General features: G+C 34.8%; 1 long non-coding RNA gene across 1 annotated transcript in view; it reads right to left on the bottom strand.

The window, feature by feature from the left end:
• The window catches only part of LOC145292351 (uncharacterized), a 245,932-nt gene that overhangs the window by 210,329 nt on the left and 8,103 nt on the right, over nucleotides 1-27,500 (bottom strand). The window contains exons 2-3 of the long non-coding RNA XR_013869581.1: nucleotides 14,811-14,964; nucleotides 4,713-4,831 (exon numbers count right to left, since the gene is read on the bottom strand). This is a non-coding gene — a long non-coding RNA (uncharacterized LOC145292351). The remainder of the gene's footprint in view (nucleotides 1-4,712; nucleotides 4,832-14,810; nucleotides 14,965-27,500) is intronic.

Raw genomic sequence — 27,500 nt, 5'->3', positions numbered from 1 at the left:
CTCAGTCCGTTACATCCAAAGTAGCTGAGCAGCAGCTTGGTTCCCACCAGTTTTGGCAAATAGCAAATAGGATCCTGAACAGAAGCGTGCATTCTATCCCAACCATCATCAATAGACCTGAGGTCATCTCGACAGCATCAGACAAAGCCAAACTATTTGCCAAGAACTTTGCAGCTAATTCTACCCTATGGGACCAAGGCAATCAACTCCCCGTATTTCCTCCTGTAACAAACAACACACTATGTAACATACAAATATCTGTGCGTAATGTCGCTAAGCTAATCAAGAACCTTGATTCCAGTAAATCAACTGGCCCTGACAGCATTCCAATTATAGTGTTGAAAAAGCTTCAACCAGAACTTGCCCCCATACTTAGAAAACTGTTAAAGCGTTGTCTTAAGGAGAATTGCTTCCCAACACCCTAGAAAACCTCATCAGTATGACCTGTATTTAAGAATTCAGGTTACAGGTCATCTCCCTCTCAGTACAGATCAATAAGTCTCTTGTGTGGCATGAGTAAGTTGCTGGAATCCATATTAAATAAAGAAGTAGTCAACCACCTCGGAAGAAATAACCTATTTATTGACATGCAATATGGTTTCAGTTCTGCTAGATCTACAGCAGATGTGCTAACGGTTATATCTCATAGGATTAGTGAATCACTCGACAAAACTTCCTTTCTAGAGCAATTGCTTTTGACATATCAAAGGCTTTGATAAGGTATGGCATAAAGGCCTACTTTACAAGATTTGCAGCTACGGTATAACTGAATATGTTTTCTCAATTATTAAATCATTTCGCTCTGATAGGCTCATAAGAGTAGTGGTTGATGGTCAGAAATCAGAAGCCCACAGTATTAATGCTGGCATCCCTCAAGGGTCCATCCTAGGCCCAACCCTCTTCCTGATCTACATCAATGATCTCCCAAAGCACATACTTAAATCATTTGTTGACATCTATGCAGATAACACGACCATCTACGGCAACACATCAAAGGCCGTAAATAAAAAAGTTCTCTCTGATTCTCTCTCCTCTGATCTTGAGCGCATGGTACAATGAGGAAGAGGTGGCTGGTTACTTTTAATCCATCTAAAACCAAGCTTCTATCTTTGCATCATCAACGCTCTGATCCCCATCTGGCATCAATTGAAATGGATGGCTCCCGTCTTGGGGAGGTTCCATGTTTTGACAAGCTTCTGCGATTGACCTTTACTCCTGATCTGAAATGGAGCACGTACATCAAATCTGCTGCCAAGGTCGCTGGAAAAATGGTGGGATCCTTCTACTGCTCCAGTACATATCTCACTGCTGATGCTATTCTCTATCTATATAAAAGCCAAGTACGTCCATGGATGGAGTACTGCTGACATATCTGGGCAGGAGCTGCTAAAAACAGCCTATCCTTCCTTGTTTCCTTGACAGAGTACAAAATAGACTTTGTAGCCTAGTGGGGGATCACCTTTTCTCTTCCCTGCAACCTCTCTCCCACAGAAGGGACATTGCGAGCTTGTCATTATTTTATCATTATTTCCATGGGAAGTTCTCATCTGAGCTCCAATCTCTGGTCCCCCCTCGCCAATCTTTCACAAAAAACACCCATCTAGCTGAAATCACTGTCCATAATTTCTCCCACTCTTTATCTGTTCCTAAATCAAAACGTAGATTCCATGAACAAAGCTTCTTGCTTAGAAGGCCACGCTTGTGGAACTCTCTACCGTTTGCCTGCTTCCTACCTGACTACAACTTGGATGTCTTCAAGTCCAACATAAACAAGTTCCTGATGAACTGCCCCCTTAAGTAAAATACTTTATCAGCTCTCCATTACTAGCGATTACTACGATATTGTCCCATTGATTACTGCAGATGCAATTACCCTTATCCCTGAGTGGCTTCCGGGCCTTGATAAGTGGTGACTTCCATGTAAAAAAAAAAAAAATGAAACTACTACCAGATATTAAAACACCCCAAATACCATAACCCGGATGGTAAGAAGCCAGCCATAATCATGATTGCTAAACTTGGATTTTTTTAGTTAAGCACAATACCAGGTCCATCCGTGTATTTTGCTTTTATCTAAGTCATATATTTACGTTGATCTTTCATCAGCGTTGTAAAAGTTTATAGGCACTGGAAGCCATGACACCAACGCCATAACTTAAGCAGAATGTACCCTTAACCTTGTTGATATTTTTATGTTGTGTTGTTCGATATGTGTTTGTTTGCATATCAATGAGGCTTCACCCACAAAAAGACGTTACAAAAAAGAACAAAGTCAAGTGTAGTTGAGTACTTGGAACCGAATTTAGAATGTCATACGAACGTTGACAAAAATCAGTGTTTTGTTAAACTGCCTATTCCGACATGAACTATAAGGTCGATGCAGCCGCGACGGAACAGGGATTTGTAAAAATTAGAAGCCTCAAGAAATAGAAATATTAAATGATTCGCGTCGAACTTTGACAATTGAAAGCGTCGAGAAATGGAAAGATGGAAATGTGGTTCAAGTCAGATTTTTCAAATCCTTGTTGTAATGATTACGATTCAACTGCCTTTTTTGTTGTTTGAGAAGCTAGTAAACTCTTGCAATGCTTGATAAGCCAGTAAAGTTTTGCAGTGTTTTCAAAGCTAGAAAAGTCTAGCAATGTTTTAGAAGCTACTAAAGTCTAGCAGTGTTTTAGAAGCTAGTAAAGTCTAGTAGTGTTTTAGACGCTAGTAAAGTCTAGCAGTGTTTGAGAAGCTAGTAAAATCTAGTGATTATTGAGAAGGTAGTAAAGTCTAGCTATGTTTGAGAAGCTAGTAAAGTCTAGCTATATTTGAGAAGCTAGTAAAGTCTAGCTATGTTTGAAGAGCTAGTAAAGTCTAGCAGTGTTTGAGAAGCTAGTAAAGTCTAGCAGTATCTGAGAAGCTGGTAAAGTCTAACAGTGTTTGAGAAGCTACTAAAGTCTAGCGGTTATTGAGAAGCTAGTAAAGTCTAGCAGTGTTTTAGAAGCTAGTAAAGTCTAGCAGTGTTTGAGAAGCTAGTAAAGTCTTGCAGTGTTTCAGAAGCTAGTAAAGTCTAGCAGTGTTTGAGAAGCTAGTAAAGTCTAGCATTGTTTGAGAAGCTAGTAAAATCTAGCAGTGTTTTAGAAGCTAGTAAAATCTAGCTGTGTTTGAGAAGCTACTAAAGTCTAGCGGTTATTGAGAAGCTAGTAAAGTCTAGCAGTGTTTTAGAAGCTAGTAAAGCCTAGCAGTGTTTGAGAAGCTAGCAAAATCTAGCGGTTATTGAGAAGCTAGTAGAGTCTAGTTAAGTTTGAGAAGCTATTAAAGTCTAGCTGTGTTTAAGAAGCTACTAAAGCCTAGCGGTTATTGTGAAGCTAGTAAAGTCTAGCTACGTTTGAGAAGCTAGTAAGGTCTAGCAGTGTTTTAGAAGGTAGTAAAGTCTAGCTATGATTGAGAAGCTAGTAAAGTCTAACAGTGTTTGAGAAGCTAGTAAGTCTAGCATTGTTTGAGAATTTAGTAAAATCTAGCAATGAATGTCGGAATTTAAAATGATTTACGAACGTTGATAATAATACTTTTTTTTAAACTATATATGAAGTTGTAATAATTTTATTGCATCTTTTTAATCTCGTTTCCTTAACAAATATTTTAGTGTAAGATTTTAACTTCCAAATTATATTTTCCATATTTCTAAAAGTCTTGTAGGTCGATTGCCATTTTTCTGGTGTATTTCGTTGGCTTTTTTAGGATTTTTAATTCGAGAGCTTCAGTTCATTTTTTGTTAATCTTTCCACTTCGTTTCATTCAGCAAATCACACTCTTAAAAGTTTGCTTTTCTAATTACTCAAATGAGCAAAAGTTTTTCAAAAGATAAGGGCGATAGTGCTAAGTATGATTATGCCATCAGTATATGCTAGGTTTCCAAACAATTGATTTAGTGTCTGCTGAAAAAAAAACAACTTAACGGTAATTGTAAATTTTACTCTTCCACTTATTTTTGTATAAACATTTATTATTACTACGGCTATGACAACAGCATATTCCTTTCCTTGTTTTGATTCTCAGGTATATATCCATTGATATCTTATGTTTTTATGTAGAGTGATGTGGTTCTCGGTTGATTAATTGTGTCTAACTGTGTCAGATATATACTCGAGAGTCAAAACAATGAAAAGAATATGCTATTGTCATAGCTCTAATTATTACCTACACAAACTCGTGTTTCATGCTAATGCAAGCTTTAGCATAGGAAATGATAATTACTGCCGAATATATATATATATATATATATATATATATATATATATATATATATATATATACTAGGATTTTCAGAATGTGAGAGATTGTATATCATAAATTCCAAAGTCTAGACTTTACTAGCTTCTCAAACACTGCTAGACTTTATTAGCTCTTCAAACACTGCTAAACTTTACTAGCTTCTCAAACATAGCTAGACTTTACTAGCTTTTCAATAACCACTAGATTTTACTAGCTTCTCAAACAGACCTCTTGTGAGCTGCGACGTTGTTTGGCTGTGGAATTTATTATATATATACATATATATGGGGAAATATGTTTATTTAATTATATAGCATGAGTGCAAAACAGGACAGTGGATTCCCAGCAAGAAAGAGAAAAAGCAACACAAATCAGATGACGAAGTAAGATGTGTCGCCCTCTTGTGATAAAGAATGGCATTGTCAGAATTAAAGGGCGATAATTAAGTTTACCTTAATGTTAAAAGTTTGTGTTCGCGTATTCGCTTGCATCTGGAACTCAGTTCCCATAGTGATGTGTGAGGGTCACCATACAGCAGGTAGATGGAGCTTCTTAGTCGTGGTGAAGGAAACTGATGATAAAACAAAAACGGATAAAAAGAGTCCGTTAGCCGTGTAAAGTAATCTCCTAATGATCATGTCACAAACAAAACATCCTCTTTAAGTCAGCACAGAAGAAGTAAAACTTAGAAAACTGTCATGAATATGTTCATGTCATTATGCAGTCTTGTATAACCGAAGATTGTGAAACATACAAAAAACGATGATCAACCATTCGAAATATTTAATAGCAGTCAAGTGAAACGGATAGCTGTTTCTGTGTACTATCGGTGGTTGGAAAGGAGAAAACCCGTGGACGATTGTAAAAATAAAAAAAAAATAAAAAAAAAAAAAAAACTTTGAAGAGAGTGACATATCATTTTTGTGCCTGATTAAAACATTTGGAAATCATAGCTGCTTAGTGTTTCTTGGATACACTGAAGACCTTGAGATCTGAGCTAGAGAATTATGATGGGATCTGCAAGTGTTCTGGCGGTATGTGAACAATTAAAGTTATAAAAAAAGGTGCTACCATATTTCAGGCAATGCAGACCTTGGTGTGAGAGATAAGTGTCTATGATATGATGTGAGAGATAAGTGACTATGATATGATGTGAGAGATAAGTGACTATGAATAAACAAAGATCTTCAATAGTCATCATTAGGGCTATAACAAATGCACATATATATATATATATATATATATAGACGACAAAAAAACTGTAATAACTAAGGCTAGGACAACAGTATATTCTTTTCCTTGTTTTGATTCTCAGGTATATATCCATTGATATCTTATATGTTTTTATGTAGAGTGATGTGGTTCTTGGTTGAGTAACTGTGTCTAACTGTGTCGGATATATACTCGAGAGTAAAAACAATGAAAAGAATATACTGTTGTCCTAACCCTAGTCATCATACAAGATATGCAAATTGTAGTTTGATATGCATTGATTTGCATATCAATAAAGCTTTGTCCCACCTCCACTCTCCCCCCAAAATATGTTATGAAACATCCAAAGTCGAGCGGGCAGGGGAATCGAATTCTGCAGGTCGGACCGTAAAAACTAATGAGAACTACTCTTTTTTTTTTAATTACATCAGCGAATGAATTCCCCTTGTTTTTCCACAAGTACAAACTACTCACTGCTAAACAACAATAACTAGTCTACAGTCTGCTTTAAAGCTTATGCGCCATGAAAATCAAGCTTCCTTAAATTGTTATAGTCTTTGGGTGAGTTTCTCATGAAGGCTATGTTATAATGGCTCACTTCTTCTAAAAGAGCTTCAGAGTCAAATAGCTATATTGAGCTGCTGTCAAGCGATTGGTGGAAAATATGGTGATAAAAAGTCATAACTCTGACAGCAGAATTCAGGTCTGTCACACCTCCTGGGAAAACCCAGAAGTGGCTGTTTGAGAATTTCCACAACTTCATCAGTCATAAAATCTGCTCATTCCAACCCAGCTGATTGCAACTCAACGGACTATTATGTGTGGAGAGCAGTTGAGAAAAACTTCAACCGCTGCAAAACCAGGAGGTAACAGTGGCTAAATAGTTAACATAAACTGACAATTTGGGTTATCAAGTTCGAATCCAGTTTGTTCCACAGAAATACTTTCATTTACAATGGAACCTTCAGCTGGTTCCTCCTGTAAATGCCCGATGTCTTTCTAGAAAGAATTCTAACTAGAAGGATTACTGGGATTGCGAATACCAACAATAAATCATTTGATTTATTCGAAATGAATGAATGAATGATGCTGAGCAACAAAGCGACAACTTGCAAAATTTAAAAAAAAAGCTGATTGCCAGGATCAAATTAGTGTGATCCAAGTTCAGCTCGAGCTCGGGTGCCATGATTGAGGCTCAGAGTGTTTTTTATTTTTGAATGAAATGTATTCAAAACAAGATCATCTAAGAGATTCACTTTGAATGATGGGAACATATCAATTATTGGCCAAGATATGACGTCTTGTCCTTCCATTCCATAATGTTCCAAATTTGTCTCAAACATCTTCTGCATTTATTACTTGTAGACATAGTTTCTTATAATATTGTGTTGAAGGTTCTTCAATCTTAGATTATGAATTTTCTTCAGATAATTGTCCTTTCATCTTTCCTGATGCTGTGATTTCCTCTTTCAGATTTTCGAATCTTCTTTTCCTTCCTGACCGAAGTCTAATGGCGGACAGTATTGTTATGAAGTTTCCGTTTAAACCTAAGTCACATTCATCCATTCAGCAGCAAATAAAATTTGTAGCATAGTATACAATATTCTTCGATCATGATAAAAACTTTCTAGCCATAGTCTTCTTCTGTTAACATGTCATAAGTTTTTATTATTTAGATTATTCAGACTACTGTTCTCACCTTGAATCTTTCAGTTGACATAACACTCTAGCTTCTTCAGATGCATCTTGTCAAACTCTGGAATCTTACTGTCAAATTTGGGAGTATGCCTATATTTTCTAACGGAAGCCTGTATTTACTCTACAACGGTAGATTGCACTCATTTCGACAGCCATGGATGGTAGAAATTTTTTAAAGTGTATTCTTATTATTGCCCACACTGAGTATTTGTTGTAGACCCGTGCTAGGGGTCACAAATGAAAGAAACCACAAGTAGTGTAAAGTGTATAAATATAATATCTATTTATCATAAAGAATACAGGAGTCACTAAAGTGGTATGAGAGGAACGTATTCGTAGCATGCGGTTAAACATGGTATGAATGTCTCCATCTAGTCTCTGAAGCCACTGGTATTCATAGAACTGGATGATTCCACTTAGTTCTCAAATAAGGGTGATTTGTATTCCACAACAGTATTGAACCTTCAACCTCCAAAAGACTGTCACTTAGAACTGATTATTACTTAATAAATGATGAAGATACCGACATCAAGGACCTAGAAGAGCAGGAACTATAAATTGCCTTGACATAAAATCAGAATGATTGAATTCAGCATGTCCAGATGAGAGAAAAAATTAGCTGTGTATATATACACAGACTAAGGAAAATTTGTAAAGTAGAGATTATAAATAAGGTTACTGCCATCAATTAACTAGCCATACCTGTGATCTCATACAGCTTTGATCTGCCAAAAAATGACTAAACCGAAGAAATGTTGACACTACCAAATAACATGCAGAAATCAGTGTCTGTCTAGGCTGTATCTGCTCAGACGAGCGGGAGGTATGGGTCTCTCAGAGATTGACCATCAACATCGTAGCACTATCATGAGCTCCCAGAATTCAAGCTTCAAAATGGTATCACGTCATCATAAAACAAGGCCCAGTAGAATAACCTTTATCATTAAACTGGCCAAACATGTTAGACACGACTGTCTTACAAATGAAACAGTATCAGAAAACAAGCCTGCAACATAAATAGCTTAAAAGAGTCAGAAAAATACACAAAAATCTTCGATTGCAAAAATATGGAAGATTGGGCCAACCAACAGCATGCCAATATTTTCTGGATGATAAGGAAGTCACTATAGACTGGCTAAAAAAGGGATGGCTCCATTGTGATTAGAAGATTTTGATGGTTGCCTAAGATCAGAAGTTGCTGACCAATGCGTTTAAGAAGAAAAACGGTCTCAGCAATAATAGGAAGTACAGGTTCTACTGCATAGAAGTAGAGAGTGTCAGCAACCTGAAATTCAGTTGAAAAGTTTTGTTGGGGACAGTTACTATAGAATGTGACACACTGGAGTGTGTAAATACCGTCATTGGACCATCTGTAAAAGTTGAATATCGAATGTAGCAGCAAGGCCTGGAAACATATACAACCAAGAACAGTTTGAAATAGATCATACACCATCGACTATTACTACGCAATTCCTACGACTTCATACCAAGAAAACGGAGCTGTGAAACCTGACACAGTTATATGGGACAAAACGGAGAAAGAAAGCAACCTTAGTAGAATTACTGCACTCCGTGATACTTGGTTAAACAGAGCTGAGAAGGAAAAGATAATGAAATACAAAATTTATGTACGACATGAAAAGAAACAGGATCTTCAGATCATTCCAGTAATTATAGCAGCAACCGAACCCACGAAAATGAATTTCAAAAACTACTTGGGAAATATACCCGGTGAACCAAGTGCAAAAGAGATACAAACAATTGCACTTGAATGTATGGTTAGAATCTTAAAAATATCTCCCAGCTGGAATGTATGAGATAGGAGATAAATGTCTTGCATCTGATAGGGTGCCCCATCCCCAGCCAGAACAAAATGATAAGAAAACGTGAAAAAATAAATTAGATTCTTCTTCAGTTTTTTGTCAGTAAAACCTTTTCGAACTTGCTAGCAAGAATTTAATCAATTTTGTTGCCCTCATTTGTCTGAGAACTTCCTTTTTGAAAAGCAAATTTAACTTTTTTTCTAAGATAATTATCTCCACTCCTTTTCTGACAATTTCAAAGAATTACAGTTTTTTTTTCTTTTTTATTCGATAATGAGAAGCTATTTTTAAAAAATCTATTTCCAAACACTTTTCTGAGATTTAAAAGCAAATCTTCCTGGAATTTTCCAAAACCATTTTAGGAACATTGTTTTCCCGCTGATATTGCTATTTCAACTTTTTGCTACAACTTTTATTCAATTTATCGTTTCAATTAACCATTTCTGCAAGATATTTTCTATTGGCTTTCTGCCTCTTTGCAAACTACAACATAGTCGTCTTCAAGGCCAATATCTCAATCCGTTCTTTTAAATAAAAATTTTTTTCGATCTTATTCATCATTTGCTTGTCATAATGTGATGTTTTCAGTCATGAGCTATTAACAAACTAAATAAAGTCCTTTTATACATATGCGCGAGAGGTGTTAAAACGAGGCCTTTTTATATGCAGGTGTTCATATAAGGTCTTTTTAGTCTCTTCACTGTTGCTTGTTATTATTTGCATTTTATGAGTGGCCCCTTCGCTGTGTTTCTTCAAGATTTTATTTGAGAGAATTTAATTACTGAGAGAGAGAGAGAGAGAGAGAGAGAGAGAGAGAGAGAGAGAGATATACTACTGTTATCTTAGATGATTGCTTACTTCTTAAAATTACTTTCTAAGAAAATGAGTGACTCACAGACGGACAGACATCGGTAACATTCAGCTTAGATTATCAGTTTCTACATTATTTGGAGGTATCTCTTTTTCGTGTTTCTAACGGAGAGATTGAACTAAACTTGTTTCTCTCTCACTCGAAAGCGTGACTCATTCAGTATATTCTCATATCGTTCAACTATATTTTGTCTATGACGTTTGACCTCTTCACCCTGTTTTGTCATCCATCTTTTGTTCAACCCCAAGAAACGGTTCTGTTTTACAGGTCTGGGTTATTCTGATATGAACTAAGAGTGACCCTCGTCAAAATTCATACTAGCTTACTCAATCACAATTTACTGGCGTAGGGTACCTACTATGTAACAATTATTCACAGGAAAATGATCAATATTACAAAAATAAAGTTACTGCAGCTTCGTCTTTTCTTTGGTGCTGATTCGAGCCAAAGGCAAGAACATTTGTTTTCGACATTTTTTTATTTTATTTATATTCATCCTAAATTGTCACTTAAATCATGTTTACAGGAACCCTCTATATAGGGAGTTGTGCGGTGAGGTGTTCACATTGAACCTAAATTTATGCATGTTAATACAGTCAGGGAAGCTGGATGCAGAGAGGGAATTCCAAAGTGTTCGAAGAAGAAACTATTGCTATTGCTGCTTGTCGGGTCAGTCAAGGATATTCATGTCAAGAAAGCACCACTGCTACAAGTTCGTCAGAGCACATTTCATTAAAATACTTTTCAAACAATCACAGGAATGCAACTCTGTGGCAACAGGACAGTGATTGGAACATGGTTAGCAGTGTGGAACCTATTAGATTGGAGACTTTTTTAGATCCTGTCCAGTAGAGAAAGACTAGTGGTTGATGCACTAACCCGGGTAGTAATATTTTAAATATGAGCAAATAGTAGCTTTATAGAGATATAAGATATTGTAAGCTGTGAGTATTTTGATTAGAATTGGAGAAAAAATGAAAGCTTTATTTTTCTTCCCTCTGTGTCTATTTCATTGGTATAGATGACGTCAGAACATTCCACTACGCATTATCTTGAGCTTTATTTTTTGTTCTCATATTCCTATCTCTTAATATATAACATAAAGTCAGAAATACATTTCCAATAATTTTTTTTATTACATTTTCACCCCAAACAAGGTGCACAGTGCCACTTTAATGTGGGCGACTACAATTAAGGAAATGAGTTGCAGGGATACTATTTTAGAATTTGAGTGGCAAGATGTCTGTTCACATTACAATGAAACATTTGCATGTCTGAACAGTTGGAGAAGCATGAACCCGGAAGGGAATTCCAAAGTAGTTCTAGCGAAGAAACTATTAGAGTAGAAGGCTTTCTAACATCTATTGATCTCTATTGTGTAGAGGTGGGACTTTACTGCTTGTTAGGTTTGTCAGGGTTTTTTTACGTCGAGGGGGTACAAGGGCTTGTAGTTCGTTGGAGCATCCAATATTAAAATACTTGTAAAACAGGAAGAGGGATGCAATATTTCATCGATGGGACAGAGGTTGAAGCTTAGATGACAGTTCAGGACCTATTAGGATGGCGACTGTCTTTGAACCCTGTCCAGGAGTGAGAGACTAGTAGCAGACGCACTAACCAAAATGTGACAACAATACTTCATACATGGGTGAATGGTAGCCTTATAGAGATACAGGATACTCTCAGGCATAAGTAACTTTCTAACATGGTAGAAAGAGCCCACCTTTCTTGCAGCAGCCACAGCAATGCCGCCAATGTATATATGTTATGTGTCATGCATCAAAGAGATAGGGAGGAGAAATATATTTAATCAATAAATATGTTTTCATAATGCTTATATTTTTTAGAACAGCTACAAAAATCAGTTTTTTTCACAGAAAAGCAATAACATGCAACAAATATGAGTTTATTACCACTTCTATGAAAATAGTGTCTATTGCCTTTTAAACATAGAACTGATCCAAAGCAGATAAATTAATAAGTACTAATAAATATTCAGAAAGTAATATTGTGCTACATAGTTCAATACAAATAATAAAATTATATTTTTTGAGACAATCTTTAATTTACGTCTTCATTTCTGCACCTCTTGGCAGACAATGTTTTTTTTACCCTGTTGTTTTCGAATATTTACTTTTTTATGTATCGTTTCCTTGTCTTCTTTCTTCAGTAAAACGAACCCTAACCGTTGCATATTAAAAATACTATCAGTTCTTTTCTCCCACTATTACAACAATGATCATATGTCATAATGATATTCAAAAACGAGGCTATATCAAAGGGAAGTCACTTTCATATTCTTGTCCAGGGTTTCGAGATTGCCTTTTTAAAAGTCAAAGCTAATGATTTTGGCTTTTTTAAAGCAGTTTCTCCTTCCAAAATTGCATTTGGCCTTTTAAAAATCGTAACGTACGGAATAACTAAGGAAGAAACAAGCAGAATATCATATAGATAAAATATAAAAGGTTTTATATGTGAAGGAGTTTACACATGCTTATTTAACACTGCTATTTTTCTTCATCGTCAGCATTTCGGTTATGGCTTGCTATCGAAATAAGCTTCTTTTCATGAAAAAAGAGGACACAAGGAGACGCTCGCTGAGTTTTCCTCTAGGTTTTATTTGGAGAGAATATACGTGTCAACAGGAGAGAGAGAGAGAGAGTAATGTTCCCTTAGTTTATTATATACTTCTTAACTTTCTAACTTACTGAAATTAGTGACACGCGCAGACAGAGGCATTGAGTTTACATTCGCCTTAAATTACAAGTTTTCTACATTATTAGCAGTTTCTCATTCACGCGGCTTCCACAGAGAGGTTGATTGGAAAACCTTTGTTTCTCTCAGGTCGAAAAACGTGACGTCATTCGTCAATGTCCGCCTTTGTTTTGTCTACCGTTTGACCGGTTTTCTCTTGCCTCAACTTCATGTCATCCATTGTTCATTTAGTTCTGATTCTGTTTTATAGATATGGGCTATCATGCACTCAATGTGATCCATGCCAAAATTGATACTAACTAACTTAATTGAAACTGACGCAGGGTCCTTAATATATAACAGCTCATATAAACATAAACAAAACTTTGCTGCAGAACTGATTTATATGTACAATATAAGGGAATTATTTTGTTTATTTATAATACATTACCTAGCACAACCGAGGTGGAATTCTCTATCTCAAATCCACCATGGCGGAGGTTGCTTGTTCTTTACTGGCTGAAGTATGATTTTCCCATCCTTTGCCTTTTCATACTTTGAGAAGAGATTAGTTTATTGCTAATTGGACATAGAATGCTGGCTCTTCAAATTCTTTTTCCTGGCCTTGATTCTCATCTGCCTACTATTGGAGTTTTTTTTTTATATACCAAGTCAATGATATGCCCTTGATAACCAGTCTGTCAGAGTGATAAGGACCTAAAGTTGGGACACAGTAGAGAGAGTAATGTTCCCTTCGTTTATTATATACTTCTTAACTTTCTAACTTACTGAAATTAGTAACACGCACAGACAGAGGCCTTGAGTTTAGATTCGCCTTAAATTACAAGTTTTCTACATTACACTGTCAGAGTGATAAGGACCTAAAGTTGGGACCAAGGAAGGAAAACATGAAATATGGATTAGGTGTAACAAAGATATATTAAAAAAAGGTTACAAGGATAGGATAATGGGTAAGCAGAGCTTACTATCCGGTGTTATCCAATGTGGATAGTAGTACTTGCTGCACACTACTAGTACTTCTGCTGATTTTACGGTATTATGAGAATGTTATCTCACATTGGAATATAGTACTGGAAGAGTTTATAATGCAGATATGTTTCAGTCTCATAACACTTCCTACCAAGAGTTTTCTTTTTGGGTGTGTGTAAGCAATTGTTTCCAATACTTTAAATAATCTTAAATATTCCGTAGGTGTCGAATTGCTAGTGGTTCACTGATGTTAGCAACGGCATATTATTTTGTATGTAATCGTTGATGTAGTAATGCCAGCTTAATTTCTCGTTCAACATTGCTGTGTGATTAAACGGGTCCTCTGTTGCTACTGATTAGGTTAGGACGAGATTCTCAATGAAATTCACGAATCTTTCTGTCGCTATTAATGTGGGACTGGGCAGGCATTAAGGTGTCAGTATGAGTGCATTTCTTGAATCCTTCTGTTGCCACTGATGTGGACTCAAATTTGAGACCATGGAATGAAAACACGAAACACAGATTAGGTGTAAGAAAGATATATTTAAAAAAAATTAAATTACAAGGATAAGATGAATGGTAAGCAGAGCTTCATATCTGGTAGTATCCGATATGCGTAGTCATACACACTGTGCACTACTAGTACGTCTGCTGTTTCTATGGTATTACGATACTGCTTCGTTGAGAGTGTTATCTCATATCGTAATATAGTACTGGAAGAGTCCACAATGCAAGTAAGTTTCGGTCGCACAACACAGAGTATGGATCATTTTGGAGTACGTGATGACTAGCACTAGGACAACAGCATATTCTTTTCATTGTTTTGACTGTCGCTTGTGTATCCGTTGATATATTATGTTTTCAGATGGAGTGATGTGGTTCTCAGTTGATTAACTATGTCTAACTGTGTCGGATATATACTCGAGAGTCACACTAATAAAAAGAATATTCTGTTGTCATAGCCCTAGTGAGGACCTTACATCTGCCAGGCTCAAATATGGTTTTGTGAAGTTCTAGGAGGTTCACTCTCCTAAGCTTTTTTCTCTTTTCTTTTTTTTCAGAAAGGATTAATTTATTGCAAACCACCTGAGATTCTTCTACTGACGGGGTTGTTCAGGCAAGTTTTGACGCCAAGAATGCACACACACCTCTTATGTGGTGACTTTTCCATCCTTACCTTCCAACCTAGTGTCATATTTTTCCGAGGTGGAATGTGTTAAATTAAATATATGTTCAGAGCAAAGATATCGGTTGTCACTTACCTTTTAAATTTTGTTTTCTTGCTTTTTTTCTTCTGTTTTGTTTTTTTCAAAAAGGACCGTTTCTTTTTTTTTTCTCCTGCTTGTATGGTAACTTGTTCATCCTGCTCCCTTGAAGGGTGGGGGGGCTTTGGTCGTGGGCACCAGAATTATACATCTGTTGTGTTAGTAAATAAAATAAATAAATAGCCGAATTGCTAATCGAGATTTGTTTACAACTTTGGCGTATCTCCACAATAGGAGTAAACACAAAACAATGTCTTGCACTTTTAAAATAATACGGACAGGAATGAAATGATTTGAAAATGTTTATTTTCTCGTGACAACACTTGACAGCATATAGGGGTTGCGAGATGAGGTATATGTGCAAAATGACAGAGAGATAATGTGTTTGCTTGTCCTGCCCGTGGTTACCACTCTCTTCTTCTCTTGTCTTTGTCTGCTGTCTCTATTTTATTGGCACAAATGACATCAGAACATTCCACCATGCATTGTCTTGAAATGTCAGTCAGTCCTGAAGACCTAATCTTCAGGAATTTTACGCCCCCCATTTTGACTTCTTTGATGTCATTCCCGGAGCACTGATATCCTGGATCTGACCGACCTTCCTTTGATGTCATCTTCGAAATCCCAGAGGTAGCCGACTGTTCCCTCTTTCACTTGCAGCTCAACACCCCTCTATAACATCTTGTCTTGCAATATAACAACTCTATTCCTTTAGGATAGTTTTTTAAAGTGATTTCCCTTGCTTGTTATTGATGTTGTTGATTATTCGTTGATACAACAAAAGCGGCTGTGGACAATCGGGTGTGCGTCCATAACTAGATTTATGTAATGAGTAAACTTAAAAAAGGGAGGTAAACACTTATATTGAAATTATTCATCGCCCTCTCAAACAATCTTAAAAATTGCATGGACTCTGTTGCCTTCGGTGCTGAGGAAAAACCTAATAGTCATGTGTGCGTAGGATTTATACCATATATTATAATAAAGTCATATTCCTGTCTGCTTGTTTGTTCACAATTTAGTTAATATATACAAAAAGTACATTGTATTTCGTAGTTTGTCTTATTCCGTCGGTTATTGACACAACTGAGCTGGAGCTCCACTGCACCCAGGCTGTCCACTTCATACAGAGGGCCAGTCCACTATACGATTGAGGTTAAGACTAGTGTAGCTTGCTGTTGGTAGCTGGTCAGATATCTGTTCCAGTCAGATGTTCAGTTGTTTTTTGAAAGTGTCGAGGGACACTCTCCTTATATTTCTTATTGCGGCTGGAATACATTTGAACGTTCTTGTACCACTGTTGGTGAAGCTGTGATGAATGAGGGACTTGATCCTCTGTGTAGTCCCAGGTGTGGTTTTTATATAGCCGAGCCTTCCTCGCTATTAGTGGGTTATTTCTACTATTGTTGTGTTTGGTACCCTTCCTTCCAAGATTTTCCATATATACATGATAATATATCGTTTTTTCGTCAACGTTGTAATGAATACAGTTGCAGCTCCTTCAGCCTCTCCCAGTAATTCATTTGGTCTACTCCACATATTTTGCTGGTGAATGTTCTTTGGGGTGCTTCTATTTTGCAGATTTCTGTTACTTTTTGTGGGGACCACAGCTGACAGCAGTATTCAAGCCTTGGAAGGACAAGGGATTTCCATATTGTGGGCATGCATTTCCTATTCATATTCCTGAAGGTTCTCAGTATCCATCTTGTTAGCTGTGTTGTGACCGCCGTAGTGTGGTCAATATGTTGTGTGAAGGTGGCATCTTTGCTCATATAAACCCCTAGATCCTTTGATGTTATTTCTTGTTGGCCACACTAGTATCCAGATTTTTCCTTGAGAAAGTCTTTATTACCGTATTGTAGTAGTTCGAATTTGTCCCTGCTTAGAGATATATTGTTGTCATTAGCCCATTTTATAATTTTGTTGAGGTCTTTTTGTAAAAGCTTTGGGTCCTGTGATGTGATGGTCTTTTTCATGATTTGTGTGTCGTCAGCAAAATACGTTGCTATGCCTATTTCAGATCTCTATTAATGTCAGTAACCATTATAAGAAACAATAGAGGACCTAATACTGAACCTTGTGGTATACCACTGATGACCTTACTTACCTCTGATAGGCTTCCTCGAATGATTACTTTTTGTATCCTGTCCACAAATTCCGAGTGAGCGAATTTTATGCAAATAGATTTTAATTCTGAAAACATACCCTTATATACTTATATTTCTGCATGATTATTCAAAAGGAATCAATTTTCAAGAGGTTATCTCATTTGCATATTATATTAAGAAAATCGGTTTTAATAATTAGCTCTAACTTTTTTATGGATATAAGTAATAGATATGTTTACAGTATTATATTTAGAAATATTATATAAAGATAATTTATTTAATTTATTTTTAACTAAATTTATTTTTAATTACTAATATAGTCAACATCAGCAGTGTTTGAGTTATTTCCCTTTAAGCTATGAGATTTTATTTCTCTGTTTGAATTTCATAGATGAAGATGACTATGTGTTATGCTTCCAAAAATTCAAAATATGGTCAACATTCAGGAAAATCGTAATAACTTAGAATATTCCCTGCATCATAAACCCTCCATATGTTTTTTTTGTTTTGTTTTTTACTGGAAACGCTGGGTATGTCCAGCTAAATTTATATAAATGAATTATATTTTTATTTTTCATTTCTATTTTAAGAATCTATGTTGGAAAGTTTCGAATATTTTTATTGGGTTTTCTAAACGAGTCTTATGAACATTAATTTTGTTTTTAAAATAATTTTTTTTTAATAAATACAGTGTTTTTTGAGTGAAAGGCTCGAGAACATATGATTATACGATAAAATATATATATCTATAAAAGTGAAAGTGTCTGTGTGTGTGTGTGTGTGTCTGTGTGTGTGTCTGTGTACATTTCCCTACGCAATAACTCTGTTAAATTTTAGTCTACAGATTCGAAATTTGATATACAGGGTATTGAGATTTGGGAAAATCGATATGATCAGTTTTTGGCCAGGAATTTGGCGATTAAGGGGTCAAACCTCAACGATTTGACCTTTGAGAACTCTACCAAACTCCACCGACAATTTTGGGTCTACACACTTGAAATTTTAGATATAGGTTCCTTGGACATGGATCTAACTTAATAACTTGATTTGAGCCCAAAATAATAAATTTTAAGGAGTTAATAGCGGTCAAAGTTAAAACAAATTGACCGCTTTTTTTTTTTTTTTTTTTTTTGCTCAGCATACACTTCCAAATACCCGGGCAACGCCGGGCACCCATGCTAGTATATAAATACAACAAACAAAAAACAAACATTCTAATGGAAAAGATCATTTGTTGATTTACTGTACAAAAATTATTGACGTCTTCTATTAAAAGAAAAACAAACTTTTTTTTTTCCATATATCTGTTCATCTTATTCAGATGCTATTACGCTTTTAATCCAAACGTCTTCCATTACATCCAATAAAAGGCTCTCAAATGATTGTTCATTGCAAATCCACTTAGGCATATTCGTGTATGTAAAAGTTCATTTTTCTTTTTTTTTTACTTGCATTAATCTGAGCAATTATCTTACTGTTAACAACATTAGTGTATGAATATCATTTTTCTTGAAATAAATTTTCGTTTACCAGTTTTCTTTAAGAATTGCTTTTAACGGTTTCTATCAATCTGATTATCAGCATTCAAACCAAGAAATATATTTGACGATATACACCGAAGATAACGTATTTTTGTCATTTCAATTATTTATAGATCGACCTTGACAACAAAACTGCTTTTAAACAACAAAAATTAATACAAATAACTTTTAAAAATAGCAAAAACAAACACAAAAAAAAAATACTCAAAATAACTCTACTACAACAAAAGTACTAATTCACTTTTTCTAACGAAAACTACTGTTATCACCTTTATAAAAACAAATATATTAAAACTAGCAGGACCTGTGAAAATTCCACGGGGGACTCATTCATATGTAATATATTGATGTTGTCATTCTGTAGATGTTCAGTGTAAATGGAGACGTTCTGATATTATTGTAGCTTTTTTGTTAAAACTGTGAAAGCATTTATCTTAGCTAGCAGGGACGCCCGGCGCAGCCTGATCGTAAAGTATACTTAAATATGATATTTTAATTCTTACAGATTTCGTATATATATAGAGTTTATGTTCTGTGAATTTTTAAAGTTGCTATTTGAAAAATAAAAAAATATATAACCATATAACTTGAGATCCTTCAGCCATAATCGAAACCGAAACCAAAACTTATGAACAATTCTTGATAAATTATTTATATAAAAAAAAGAAGATTACTGGAGTGCCAGCAGCTATAATTGAAACCGAAACCAAAACTTATGAAGAATTCTTGGTAAAATTATTTATAAAAAAAATAAATGACTTGAGTGCCATCAGCTATAATCGAAACTAAAATCAAAACTTATGAAGAATTCTTGGTAAAATCATTTATTACAAGAAATTGAAGTCCACGACAATTAAACGACAGTCACTCGGATGTAAGTGTGACACACAAAATAAATAAATAATACACACGCTATCCTAATAATATATAGATAACCCTTTAGACCTCAAACTACTAAAACGGCTCTTTATAACAAAAAACAAATAATAATAATAAAATCGCTTTTTACAAAAGTGAAAAGTACTAAGACCAATCTTTAAAAATGTTAAAACCATATTTTGCAACAACAACATAAACTGAGGTCACTCTTTACAATTTGATATACAGGGTACTGAGATTTGGGAAAATCGATGTGATTGTTTTTTAGCCAGAAATTTGGCGATTAAGGGGTCAAACCTCAACGATTTGACCTTTGAGAACTCTACCAAACTCCTCCGACATTTTTGGGTCTACACACTTGGAATTTTAGATATAGGTTTCTTGGACATGGATCTAAGTTAATACCTTGAGTTGAGCCCAAAACAATAAATTTTAAGGGGTTATAATAGGGGTCAAAGTTAAAACAAATTGACCGTTTTTTTTTTTTTTTTTTGCTCAACATACACCTCCAAATACCCGGGCAACGCCGGGCACCCATGCTAGTATATAAATACAACAAACAAAAAATAAACAAACATTCTAATGGAAAAAATCATTTGTTGATTTATTGTACAAGTATTTTGTTTTTTAAATGGTAATACTAAAATACCGTTTTACACTAACAAAAATACTAAAATCACGCTTTTACAACAAAACATATTAAATCACCTTTACAAAAAAAATGCTAAACCCATTCGTTACAACCAGAACTTCTTTCACCTTTTATAAGAACAAAAATACAAAGATAATTCTTTACAACAACAAATATATTAAAAACGCTATTTACAACAACATACTAAAATAAGATTTTGATCATTCTAAAATCACCTCCCACAGCAAAAATAGCAATAAAAGTCTTTATAAAACAAAAATACTAAATTCACTCTTTACATCGACAACAAATCTTTACAACAATAAAAAAATCTAAAAAGAATACCTTTTAAAACAACAAAAACACTTTCACTTGTAGTTGTTTTTTTTTTTAGGTAATTTGCATATTTCTGCTGAGGTAAAAGAGTGATGTTAGTAATTTTAATATTGAGAAGAATGATTTTTAGTTTTTGTTGTAAAGAGTTATTTAAGTATTTTGGTTTTTAAATGGTAATTTTAATGCATTTCTTGTAGTAAAAAAGTTATTTCAAAGGCGTGAAATGACGTCTTACAAAACAAGACTATTAAAATCTTGCTTTACAACAACAACAACAACAACAACAACAACAAAAATCACTTTTTAAAACAACAAAAATATTCAATAACCCTTTTCAACAAAATCTACAAATCGTCTTTCTCAACATCCAAATTACTAAAATCACTCTTTTACCACAAAAGAAATATGCAAATGACCCTTTACAAGAAAAACAACTAAAAGAGAAACAGAAAAAGAAATCCATCGAAAAAACTGAAACATTTACAAAATTAATTTGATTTAAAACAAGTTCTTTTCAAGAAATGAGTTTACACAAAGTAAAAAAAAAAAAAAAAGTTCAAACGAAAAAAAAAAAAATAAATAAAATGATTTATTTACTAAAATTTTCACGCTTCATCGGATTGTTTTGAACCAATTGATGATGCGGTTGCCATTTTTTTTTTTTTTCAAACACTTCATGAAAAACGGTTCAAGGGGAAATGGAAGTTAATGAAAATAATGAAAGGCGCTTTACCCGCAGGAGACAAGGTCAGCCCAAAAAAAACATGCACAAGAATTAAAAAAAACAAAATTGAAAATTGGCAAATTCTTTCGTAATTGGATGCTGGAATCATCAGTGCAGAAATACCAAAGATGATTAACTGTTGCCATTATTTAATTAAAAAGATAAAAAGGGAAACGGGCAGAGGAAATAAACAATTTATCAACCATTAATTCTGTTGTCGTCAGATTTATGGTGATACTCCTCTTAATTTCCACCTTAAATATTTGTGCAAGTCTTTAAAATTATGAACAGCCGTTATGAAAGCCTTTTCAGTTTAAAGTGTTAATCAAATTATTAGGATTTTATTGTGTGTGTGAGTCGCATTAGTTTTTAGTTGAAAAGAAAAAAACCGTATGAAGTGTTTCTTCTATAAAGACATTAAAGAATCAAATAGATATCGTTATTATTTAAATGAATAAATGCGTTTTCTTTATAATTTATTATGCCTTTACTTACATCTTACTTCAGCAAGGCCTCCGAAATCAAGTGACCCCCTTCCTGGGGCGAAAACTTGATTTCTATGTGATCAACATGCACGGAAGAGTTCAAAATTTTATATCAATATCTTAGACAGGCCTACCTACCTCGAAAATGAGCTGGTTCAAGAGTTATAAAAAGCCGGCACCTTTACTCTTGATCTAAAATGGAATATATGCATCAAATCTGTTGCCAAGGTCGCTGGAAAAAGGATGGGATCCTTCTATCAATCCAGTATATATCTACCTGATGATGCAATTCTCTACCTATATAAGAGCCAGGTACGTCCAAGGATGGAGTATTGCTGTCACATCTGGGTAGGAGCTGCTAGGAAGAACTTGTCCTGCCTTGACAGAGTTCAGAATAGACTTTGTAGTCTAGTGGAGGATGCCCTTTTCTCTTCCCTGCAACTTCTTTCTCACAGAAGAGACATTGTGAGCCTGTCTTTGTTTTATCGTTATTTTCATGGCAAATGCTCGTCTGAGCTCCAATCTATGGTCCCCTTCGCCAAACATTCACAAGAAACACTGGTTTGGCTGTAAACACTATCAATAATTTCCCCCACTCTTTATCTGTGCCTAAACCTAAACATAGATTCCATGAACAACACTTCTTTCTTAGAACTGCACACCTGTGGAACTCTCTTCCGTTTACCTGCTTTCAAGCTGACTACAATATGGCCGTCTTCAAGTCCAATGTAAACAAGTTCTTGATGAGCCGTTTCCCTTAAGTAATCCAATTTATCAAATTTACACTTCTAACGATTGCTATGATATTGTCCTTTTGACCAATGTACACTCTTTAACCCTTATCCTCGAGTGGCCTCTGAGCCTTGATAAGTGGTGATTCCTTTGTAAAAAAAAATAACAAAAAGTCATTCAAAAGTGACTGCCAAAGTTGCTTTAGTATCGTGTCGTTTCGACGGAGTAATTTGGGATCGTGTCAGGTCGTTTCAATGGAGTTGTTCGGGATCGTGTTAGATCAGTTTGATGGAAGTGTTTAGGATCATATTGGCAGAGTTGTTCATATTTGTGTCGGGTTATATCAGCGAAATTGTTCGAGACCCTGCCAGATCGTATGGACAGAATTGCTTGGGACGGATGTGTTTGGTGCTGTGTTGGGTAGTATCGACGATATTTCCCATGTTGAGTCATGTAAACGAAAGCGTTTATTGACCAATTGACTTGATGGTTGTCACAGTCGTACTGCCGCATGTGATAACAATTTTTTCCATCTCCTTGTTAAGCCACACTATATCAGATACATAGATGCCCAAGTGTTCAATCAAGATTCTTATCTACGTCTCAAACTCTGAACTAGAAAAGCAGTGAAGTATATTTACTTAATTTTCCTCTTTCCAATTGCTCACTTAATTATGTTATAGTTGAGCATTATGGTCGTTTGTAAATTTTGCTAGATTCCAATACAAGGATCCATCTGGTCGGGTAGAGTATCTAGGTGAGTATTGTTACATAACGTATCATCACTAGGAAAAGCTGCACAATTTTTTGTATGAACCAGTGTATAGACGTATCGAAGGGGATCTTATTCTGGCTTTGAATACTATACAATTTAGAATATTTTGTCAGGGTTTACTTGTAATGTGGAGCTTCTTCATGTTCTGAAAAACCTTATCAATGCCTCCTTTCAGTCCTAAGAGACAATGGATACCCTCATAAGGGTAACTGCTCACGTAATTGTGAGAAAATGTTTGCACAATCCCCATACAAACCTCTCCTGAATCGGCACTGCTTGGGTTCAGTGGCAAGAAGAGGCACAGAATTGACAGGAAATAATGCCGAGATAAGCGGAGAGCACATACAGCACCATGAATTTGCAAATAGTCACCCATTTTAGTACTGACCCGGCTCGACATTGCTTACTTTTGGTGATCTGACAGGAACCGTGATTATGTCGTATAAACACTTGGCCTTTTTTGAAGAAGTTTGTCCTTCAAAAATTGTATTCGTCATTTTTCAAAGTATAACGTACGGAATAACTAGGGAAGGAACAAGCAGAATATTATATAAATAACAATATTAAATGTGGGGTGTGTTTATTCAGGTGGTCACGGTTAGATTTTTTGGTCTTATCTGATCTTCCATCGAATGGTATTATATATTATATATTTATTTATTTTTTTATTTTTTATTGAAACCTTTTGGCAAACTTGATAGAGGTGTTGAATCTCTACGGTTTCAGGTGAACATAATCTGAAGACACTGACTTCAATCCTGCTAAAAGGCAACCAGAGGATTCGTTGTCCAAAACCGTGGGTAGACAACGACTTATATGGAAGGCAGTAATTACTGCGAATACAGTCAAGAGACACAGCATTCCTGAAGAAGGTCAAAGGAATAGTTGGTCGAAACGTAGCATAAACACCTTTTACCAAAATGACCAGCTTCGGCATTGAATAACTTGAAATGGGTTAATAAGTCGTGAAACAAAACAACCAGATCAAACACCATGAACAAATATTTAAAATATAAAGTACTTGAAGTATATAAAACTTCCAACAAAATGACAGAATTCGGTGTTAAATAACACAGAAAAGTGTTGATGTATTCCATAAATCAAAACAACCAAACCAAACAACTATGGAAGGCAGTAATTACTGAGGACACAGTTAAGAGACTCAGCATTCTTATCCCATCGTGGTTAACCACCTGATGAAGGCCGGAGGAATAGTTGGTCGAAATGCAGTGAAACAATAACAACTATGAAGATGAGCATAATAGTCTGCAAATAAATAAATACCACTCAAAAAATCGAAAATTAAATAAAATACTAATATAACATTACATTTCCGTGCGATTTGCAACATTCATTGGGTGAGTTTCTTTAATTATTTGGTTTAATTTTCATTATCGAGCGTCGATGTGAATGTCACGAGACCGCCATTTTTATGTATATTTATTTTTTCACCCTTTTTTTTTTGTCTTGTTTATCATATGAAATCATTATTATTAACGACGTAACTTATTTGGGTGCTTCTATATTATAATTACGAAAAAATATTGCATTTCAACTAAAAACAAATGGTCAGGTCTCAAATAGTAACATATCCAAAGATTACGAAAAATGATAAGGTAAAAAAATTAATGATTCAGGAAGAAAGAAATATGCAAAATCTATCGATCTGAATTGGAAACTTAACATGAGGATGGAAGGGGTCAATTTCTTGTAAATCTTATAAAAATTTAGGAAAGTAATTTCGAAAAGTTTTGCAAACAGTTTTAAAAAATGTTATTTTGAAAAATGAATCCACAAATTATGTATATATATAGGTTTCTCCTCTCTACAAAACAACCAAACTAAACACCATGGATAAATGTTTAAAGATATAAATAAATTAAAGCATAATTTTTTTTACCAAAATAACTGGATGCGGCATTAAATAAATCAAAAACAGTTTATAAGCCATGAAACAAAGCAACCAAATAAAACAAACACCATGGATCAATATTTAGAGATATAAAAAACTAGAAGCATAAACATCTTCTATAAAAATGATCAGCTTCGGCATTAAATAACTTGAAATGGGTTGATATGTCATGAAACAAAACAACCGGATCAAACACCATGAACAAATATTTAAAAATATAAAGTACATGAAACATAAAAAAATCTTTCACCAAAATGATAGGATTCAGTGTTAAATAACCCAGAAAACGGTTGATATATACCATAAAACAAAACAACCAAACCAAACCAAACAACTTCCCTTTCGTCAAGCTTTCATTTGTCATAAGCGTAGTAGGAGACTTGGTATGTAAGAGAGGAAGTCAGGAAATGGTGAGCAAAAGGAGTGGATTTGGTATGAAGTTGAAGACGTCAGATAAAGTGGGAACAGACTGGACGGAAATAAAAGAAAGACACTTGGACATTATGACGTTATGTTGTATAATAAGCCGACCATAGACGAACTGGCAGTTGTGGCCAGTGCAATATATAGAATAAGAAATTGGAGCTCATTTTTTTAGATTAGAAGTTATTAGCATAGCCAGGCAGTTTGTTTATAAAAAAGTGTCATAACAAAGAGAGACAGGTTGAACAGGCAGAGCAGTCGTTGACATGATATGATTTGGATCGTCACATCACAAAATGATTTGTGGAATACGAGTTTAGGGTGTCTGTCTCGGGGAGTCAGAGAGAGCAGATTGGAAAAGTCTGTCTCTAATTCCCTGAAAGAATGGATCGGCAGACATCTCATGAAGGTGACAATATAGGAATAAATGACGGCTAAAACTATATCAAAATAGAGACCTCCACTCTCCATCTAAGGATGAGAAACGGTGACATGACTTAGACTGTGGAAAACCATGGTGACTAAATAAAACACATTTGTTCAGATAGAAATGAGACTTGCGTCTGTTGCTAAGGTAGCTTTGTTCCAGATGAATGGTGGGACACAAACCACTCAGAAATACGCCCAAGGGACACAGGAGCAGGATATTTTTTTAATTTTAGTTTCATTTTTTATAAAACCCTCAAAATGGTTGATGCGTAATAATTGGGAATATTGACGCTATGTGACAGTAATCTGGATGAATCGATCAGCTTTAGACTGAAGCCTTCTGGTATCATTTGTGGTTGAATTGAAGTTTTCCTCTATTCTTTGTCTTCTTTGCGACTGAGTTTACAACATGTTGAACCCTGAGGATCTACAGATTAATAAGTGTTAACGTGTGTGTAAACGTGTGTACTACGTTACCTAATGATAGGAAGTTTCTTTAAAGTGTGCCAATCCCCCCCCAATCAAATTTTGGTATTATCACCGAATATAGTTTAATGCATATCCAAGACACTGAAAAAACAAAAAAACACAAAAACAACAACTCTAACAGTAAAGCCCAGCACCAAGAAATACAAGTGGAGCTTGAAATTATTACATCTAGATAATATCGGATATTTTTGTAAGTTTATAATACTCAAGAAGAGCGTTAATTGAGTAATATTCAAAGAATATCAAATCTAAATTTGAAGAAATGATCTTTTAAACATCGCAATTGAAGCAAATGAAAGTGAAATTTGATTAACACCGTGGGAATCCGACGATAATATATTTCCTTTATAACGGCACTTAACACGTTCTCTAGGTTTGGTAGAATTAAGAGTTATGGTTTTATAAATGGACTGGTTATGTCTTCCTCTTCTATTATAGACGGAATTATTGAAAGATCTGGGTCATCTATGATTGTAGAAATTTATCCAGCGAATGGAAAATATTGTGCGTCATATTTGAAGAGTAAAACCACTAGTATACAAAATGGTTAGTTGAAAAAAAAAAAAGGAAATGAAAGATCAGCTCAGCTCGATTTGCTGAAAGCAAGTTGAGGATTACTGGACTGTGTGAATTAAGAGAAACAGATATGACGTCATATAGTTCAAAGTAAGAGTGGAAGAGAGAAGACAGTAGTCCGTTTGGAAGTATGTAATGCATAGACTTTGAAAATGAAATGGGTTTACAGAATATGATTATCGATCTGTCTTTGTACCCCACCTGACCTCCCTGGTCAATATTTTGGAACGAATATCAAGTTAAATAAACCTATTCTGTCTTGCATCAACTTTGCGTTGAAGTGTTAAGTTGTCTATATTTGTACTAAGATAAAAAAAAAAGGTTATGCTCTTTGTATTAAATTCCTAGAGTGACATCCCTAGCTTGTTGTTGTGGATTATGTACTGGAAAACAAATATGCATACATGTGTGAAAATAAATTAAGCGCAGGAACAAATCATTAAGAACAGAACTACATTTTGTGATCAAGAGCGGATAACTGCTTGGAGCACAAAAATAAAATATTAAATGAAAAAACAACAACATCGTGTTTATGCTTCATAAAACCCTCAAAACCTCACCTTAAAATTAATATATATATATATATATATATATATATATATATATATATATATATATATATATATATATATATATATATATATATA

The sequence above is a fragment of the Euprymna scolopes genome, chromosome 13 (assembly GCF_053919585.1).
Source record: "Euprymna scolopes isolate OS-2025 chromosome 13, ASM5391958v1, whole genome shotgun sequence".
NCBI classification, from domain to species: Eukaryota; Metazoa; Mollusca; class Cephalopoda; order Sepiida; family Sepiolidae; genus Euprymna; species Euprymna scolopes.
The sequence above is the reverse complement of the archived record's forward strand: the minus strand, read 5'-3'. Positions and strand labels throughout refer to the sequence as shown.